Raw genomic sequence first — 7,500 nt, 5'->3', positions numbered from 1 at the left:
AGGACTTGACGAGTTAGGGGATATTTCCATGAGACCGGCATGAATTCGTATCGGCCTTCATACACTTCTTCTTATGCGTTTACATGAGACCGACCTGACCTCGTCTCGGTTGCGGTCTGAGTTCCTACCGATCTCATATAAATTACAACAAATCTCAGACGGGGTCGAGGATTTTCAAGCCAGGTATGCTTTCGGGTCCGCCATATATATATTTATTAGACAAAAGATATAATTTTGTCCCGAAACCAGGCACCAAGCATTTCGTCCCGGTTTCATGTAAACCGCTGCAAAAATTTCATACCAGTCTGAGTTCGTTCGGTCTCATGTACATAACACCTTAGATACTATATGAGAATTGGTCGCGCCTCTAATTGCGTGCATTTCTGGACATAGGTGACTTTAATGTGACTTTTCCCTGGTGGAACATCTCAGCCAGTCCACTTGGTGTCAGAAAAAAGCTAATTCTGACGAGTTAAGACTGGACTATTTTCAAGGAGCAAGGAGTTTATCGAACAAAACTCTGAAAAGAGTGTTATCTCTAGCCTGCTTCAATTAACTTCTTATACTAAAAAAAGATAAAAATACAGATGAAGTTGTGGGCTTCTTCAAGTTCAAGAAGTTTTTGCTTGGCAGAGAATGGAGGGAGGGGAGCGAAAGGAGAGGGGGGAGGGTGGGGAGAGGAAGGGGGTTATAACCGAAAAGAAAAGAAACCCAAACTGACGAAGTCGGCAAAAACCGTGCAGTTGAGCCATACATGTTCAACGGCTTGGAGTGGGCTTATCGCTTATCGTCAAAGAAACTTCTGGCTGAACTTCTGTTTACAGGCAGATGGGCTACAGAGCAAGAAAATCCAGAAAGCTCCTCGCCAGAGTGACAAAATTCCGTGCCTCCCTGAACAGGGAATAGTCTTCTTTTTTTTCAAAATAAAGGAAAATTCTACGTACCTCGCGACAAAGATCCCCACAGTAACTCGCACTTCCCCTGTATAAAGCGGCTGGAAACTGTGGGTAAGGTAATGAAAGAGTGATGGAGAATGTCAAAGACAGAAATATCACAAAGAGAAGGCAAATCCCCATTATCGAGCAAGCGGCTCCGCTTATTTCCCTTCCGTTAATAGTCAAGCAACCGCAACTTTCACTGCAATTCCGAGGAATCTGACCTACAAGCACTACGCGCCGAACTGTGAATGCACTTTGGCTTCCATCAATCAAATTTCCGAACATAGCCTCGAAGATCGACTCCGCCTTCGGAAAGTGAACTGGATTTTTTGTTTAGTTCACAGCTCCAATACCATTATGATATCTTTTTAGAGGTTCTTCAGTAAGAAGATTGGTACAGATTCCGTCACTTTTCATCGGCGTCGAGTTCGAATGTACGACTGAACCGTGGGAAAGATGCTGATTGGTAGGTTACGTCATGCATCAATTGATTTCGGCGTCAACTCTCGGCTTGGCGTCGGAAGTTTGATTGATGGAAGCCAAACCGAAGTTTGGCCGTGCCATCCCGAAGAATTATGAAAATTGCAGTGGGTCTTTTGTCCTCTCCGTTACTTCTCCTTAAGTATATTTTCTTGGCAGACCTGTTTTGTTACACACCCAGAACGAGTAAAAGATAATAACAGAAATGCAGACACAATAATCGTGTTTTTCCCCCTCCCACAATGCTGATGCTAACACATTGCAACCACCTTGACGATCCTTGATGGTCGGAAGAAATTTGAGTGCAGCTTTAAAGGTAACCTTTACGGCTAAAATGAATACATGGGTGAAACTGACTTGAAAGTGATTCAATGGCGACGTTCCACTCCACCGCTTCCTGTTAAGATTGCACCAAATTGCCCGCAAATTGGCAAGCTAATTCGAGAAGGCTGAAAATCACACGTACTGCGCTGCGACAAACCGAACTAACGAGAAATCGTCACAATTATTCCAGATGGCGTCTCCACGAAATTTTGAAAACAGAAATACGGTAAGCGATTATTACTTGGTTACAAATGCATTCTTCGAAAAAAAAGGTAAATAAATTTGATTGTAAACATTATTTAAAGAGGTTTGAGGGCACTTTTTGACTGGTTCCATGTAATATTAATCACACCTGGAAAATAATGAAAGATTTGATCTTCAACCAATAAATGTGATCATTGAAAGTGTGGCCGTTCTTTTGTTTTCCAGCCGCTTATTATGCAACTGAGAGGGGATATTTTTTCAAGGATACCCTAGCAACTAACACTGGGTTCATATCGTTCTAATGGAAATACAAATGATCAAAAGTTGGAGTTCTATAACCATCACATAAGACTTAAAATGAGCCACGATTTCAACAAATGGTTATGTACAGAGAGAAATGAAACTAGACAGGACTGAAACTACCACGCAACCTTGATCGGCACTTGGCCACGCTACTTATAACAGTGTATACTGACCTTGTTGATGTAAGATCTCAAGCTTGCAAATACATGTCTCATCATGAATTCTGATTGGGGAATCTGAAGGAAGCTCAACAGTACACTAAACACCTGATAAGGAATAATAATAATAATAATAATAATAATAATAATAATAATAATAATAATTTTTAAGAGGCAATTCATTCCGGGATCTTTAACCCAACCAAAACACAAGCCACCCGAATTTCCAACGTAACCATACTCAAATTTGAAAGATTTTCCAGGCGAAGAGAATAAAATTGTCAAGTTTCCACAACTTTCCAGGTTTCCCATAATCACAAACAACCCAGCACTATGGGCCTTACATGATTTTATGAAAGATTTCAGGAGACGATTCAGGGGAACGAGTTAGTAACTAAACATACCTTCTTCATCAAAATATTGTCACCCTCATCTTGCTCCAGCTGGAACTAAAGCAGACAACAAGGCCGTCAACTTATGTATTCTTGGCTAGCACTCACGTGATTAGCAGGCCATGTGGTGTACAAAACAGATGCAAAATGTCGCTCGCGTTTTGCATAATACTAATGTTCAGTACACAAACATGGCCATAAGTTACAAAATGCATGAAAAAGTTCATGCGATTTTTCCATCGCTTTTTTTCCATAGCAACTTCCACTCTATAACCTATTTATGCAGCAAGGTTCCCATAAGGGTCTCGCCCAAGGTTTACTTTTTGGCGAGCGAAGCGACATCCCAGTGGAGAGCTTAATAAATATTAACAAATATTAATAAAGCCAATTAAATGCTTAATGAATCTTGCAGGAGACCCCAACGATGGGCTTACTCAGTAGCAGGTTATGAACTGTAAATTGGGGATTGGTGTTTACGGGATACAAAAGATGCATATAATACTACCCAAATAAACAAGGCGGGATGTGAAACCTGGGACTTCCGGGTTCCACGTCCTGAACACTCGAATCAGTTGGTCACGTTGCCTTGGCAGTAAGGAACTTAAGCAGGAGACGTCTTTAAGCCACAGATAGACACCGGAAGTAACCATTTCTGTGCCTATCAGTTTTTTCAACTAATCATCTCTAATACAGAAAAACATACTTAGCAATATAAAAGTGGTAGAGTCAAGACAAAAATTAATAATGAGAAAGGGGCTTACCGTTTTAAGCCCCCAAATACGACTGACATTCGTTCTTTCACTTACCTTAAAATGACCGCAAAAGAGTTCAATCGTATCTAAAACAATCAGACCAACTTCGTTCGCCAGATTACCCTCCAACAGGACTCTAGTTTGAATGTCCATATTCAAGCCTAAAGAAGACAAAGAAGGCAAAGTGTGTTACCCAGAGAAAGAATGCTATGATTTAAAACAAGCCGATTCAGCATAACTACAAATTTTATTCATCAGGAAATCGTCAGAGCCTAAAAATCTTCCAAGGTGTTTGAATCTTGCGGATCGAGTTCCCCATTCACATGTTATGTATTGTTGCGTTATAATCTTTCTATATTAGGTGGACTCGAAACCCTTGTTGGAGAGGACAACGTTTTGCGCAACTGTGGCGAGTTGCACTTGTCACGTTTAATTTGATTGGTTACATAACTCATTTTACAATAATAAAACGATAACTAGCGATCCAGAATCCGATGCAAGATGGTGCCTGTGTCCCCGTTTTCCCTTTCTCACCAATAGTTTTGTGAGTTACACTTCTGGTGCCCGTTGCTCGAAGCCTGGTTAGCGCTAACTGTTGCTTAAGAGGTATCAAAACCTATAGGTTTCCATGGGATTTAACGCTCGTTAGCGCTAATATGCTTCCAGCAACCCTGGCCTGATGGCTACAAACGATATGGAAAAAACCGATAGAAAGAAAGAAACCTAACGGTTGCCAACTACCAGAAGTACTTCACTTCCAAACGAAGTTTTCAAGCGTTTGTGCCTAGCGGTGGTCACCTGGATTACTCTAGGATTTTTCTTGTTGTGAACTGGCTTCCCGTTCTTAAAAGAAATTCAAACGAGCCCAAATTATTCTGTAAACTAGGCTACCCAGTGCTCAATAAAATAAAATAAAAAAAAAACAGAAACCAAACAAACAAAAGATTGCCTAGAGTCATGAGCTCTGTCTGAGGACAAGAAACCGAGAAAATACAGTGGCATTCAAACCTGACGTTTGCGGATCACCTACGAAGCGGCCCGTGATATAAAATACCTCATAAAATACCTCATAGCAGCTAATTTTTACCTCCACTGCTTGCCGCTCTCGAGTGACGGGTCTTTCCCTGGTTGGACACACCCCCTTGGTATTTCTGTTCAAGGAACTGTTTGGTTGTTTCGCTGTTTGTGCTGCAACACAGTGTGTAAGTAGAAAAAGAATCAGAAAGGAAGTCACCATGAAAAGATGATGAGTGATGATGATTGGATTTTAGTGTCGGGTTATCAGATATGTCCAGAAATGCACCAACTTAGACGCAAACGTATTTCACTAAGCGTCACATAGCTCTTCTCCCTAACTTCAACACAACTTATGTCTCGGGTTATAAGGTTGACGCAAAAAGGCAAACCGGTGAACCAAGGCAATGGTGAAAAGACATTTACGAAAGACGTTTGCATTTAGTGTTATGACTGAATTACAATGTATCAGAGATTTAACAAACGTTTAAACTGTCAGAATACATAATTACACTGAGGTAATGGAATTAACACGTTGTTTTAACTTGGGTGTTCTTGAAAATTAGTTGCCACATATTTAAGAAGTTCAATCTTAAAAGAGGCAAAATACGGCGAGTATTTTACTTGTTAAACTTTAAAGATTGTAAGGTCAATGAAAATTTATCTTCAAAATACCTGGCCTCTTTCAACAGATTAAGGTCGTTATCATTTATAAAGTTACACCAGGAAACACAACTTGCAAATTAATGAGAAAAGAGTACGACCCGTATTCATACTTTGCATTGTGCAATGGACGCCATAACGCTTTGAGGAAATCAAATTCCCTGTTAAAGCACAAAATGCATGAGGTTAATAGGAGATTACCACAAAGTGGATGTACGCAAAGGTATTAGACGTTTGAAGTTCATTAGACGTGTTTAGATTAACGTAGCATTGCGTTTCTGAACATTTAGCACAGACTAAGGCCCGTTTTAAACGTCGCATTTCACATGTGCCGAATCTAATGCAAATGAGAAAAATCTATTGTTTTTTGAGCATTAGATTCGGCACATGTGAAATGCGACGTTTAAAACGGGCCTAAGGACTGGGTGGTTTTGGCGACCTTTAATTAATTAATTAATTGAGGATTGTTCAATCTGGGTCATTTACTGAAGCAAAAAAACTGCATCACATACACCTTTTTCCAAAATGGCCTTTGTTTAAATATTTTGTTTTTATTCAAATTAGCCCATAATGCCTCGTTCTTAAGCTTAAAATTCAAAAGAATATTTTGCCTTGAACGAAACATCAAGGTCTAATTTGAATAAAACTAAAGAATATCTAAAAGACGGCCTTTTTGAAAAAGGTGTAAAGGCCCCGTTTTATAGGGAACAATGTGGATCAATCGCCCACCGGAGCTACCCTTGGTGAGCCACTTTATTCTTTATTGCTTGCAACATGGCGAACTATATATGACAAACAAAAACTCAGCTCGATTCATTTTTTTTTTTTCTTTTCTCGCCATTTTAACACTTTGGCTCAACTTGGTCACTAAGGTAAGGACAAAGTGAACTAGCTGCTGAAGTAAACTCGCCACAAAGGATAAGCAAGGGTAAATTGACTCAAGGGATATGGATCTATGGTTAGCTGAAATTAGGCAATGGGATCAGTCTTAAGTCTGTAAAGTGTAAATCGTTGGAAAAGGTGTTTCTGTTTATGTCTTGGGAAGCTCTTCAGGCAATGGAGTGATAACCCAGAAGCCATCGAGTTCACCGTTTCAGTCACGGAAAGGTAGAGCGAGAAGGACAGTGTGCGATTAAGCGTGAAGTTACTTGATTCATTTGCTGTTTGTAGTGGTATACAACAATAGGTTTTGAGAAGTCAGTACACGAATACAAGAAATTTTAGTTTCAACGCAATTTTTTGTCATGTTTCACTATGGTATACTTTTTTTATGATTTACTTTATTGTTTTACTAAAGAACGCCTTATAATTATGAGCTTTAAAAAATAAAATAGACCCCCATGAAAATGATGTAAAAGTGGCCTTGTGCAGTTCGGAGCACAATAGGTTAATGCATTCATTTCTCCGGATACAGCCACTCTTTCGTACCCAGATTAAAAACCTTGACTGGTTTCGGAGCAGAAGGTCTGTGAATTTCGGATTTCCAGCTCTTCTCAGCAATCCCAGAAGCCTGAAACACTAGTGCTTCGCAACGGTTGGAAAATACGCTACTACGACTTGGCGCGTTTAGAAAAAGAAAGAAACGGCCAGAAGGCCTCGATGGAGGGTGGGTGTTTAACATCTTCTGTTATCTCACCTCTGAGCAGTGATTTTCTCTTTGCCTTGATATCTGAAGTGCTTCAAAGCTAGTCTAAAGCAAACAAACGACAACCACCATCAGTATGAAACTATAGCTCACGCCGTCTTGGTAATAGTGCAGTGAGCCAGTCGCATCAACAATTTTGGACAAAGCTCTTGGGACAAATTCCGGCTTCAACATCATTTGACATTCGCTCCCAAACAATATCTATTGAATTAAGAGGAGGGGCATTGTAGGGAGATTCTAATCTTTTATCAAACAAACTGTGGAATAAGAATTTTATAGTGGCGTGTCACATTTTCCCGATGAGTTTTGTCCAAGACTGTAGTTCAAGAACCCAGAAGCACATCTCACCGTGCACACAAAAATCTCTGATGGTTTAAAGTGCCCCTGTAATTAAAACATCACTTCCTGTTTTTCTTCAGATTTTGAAAAGGTGTTTGCTTAACATCTGATTGGCAAAATTTGATTTTTATCCAAAGGCCGTTTGCTTTGAGTGTAAGTTCTGTATTTCACGGTTCACCATTACTCACGTTCAAAACTGACCGATTGGACCTCAGAGGGTTGGATCCAGGGAAAAGTGACGTCAAAGGCTCACTAGCTTAAAATTTCAGCGAGTGAATGCAACTTATT

General features: G+C 40.0%; 1 pseudogene; it reads right to left on the bottom strand.

Annotated features, from left to right (window-relative positions):
- The window catches only part of LOC137981515 (dedicator of cytokinesis protein 9-like), a 75,180-nt pseudogene that overhangs the window by 33,218 nt on the left and 34,462 nt on the right, over positions 1-7,500 (bottom strand).

Source organism: Montipora foliosa, chromosome 13 (assembly GCF_036669935.1).
Source record: "Montipora foliosa isolate CH-2021 chromosome 13, ASM3666993v2, whole genome shotgun sequence".
Lineage (NCBI taxonomy): Eukaryota > Metazoa > Cnidaria > Anthozoa > Scleractinia > Acroporidae > Montipora > Montipora foliosa.
The sequence above is the reverse complement of the archived record's forward strand: the minus strand, read 5'-3'. Positions and strand labels throughout refer to the sequence as shown.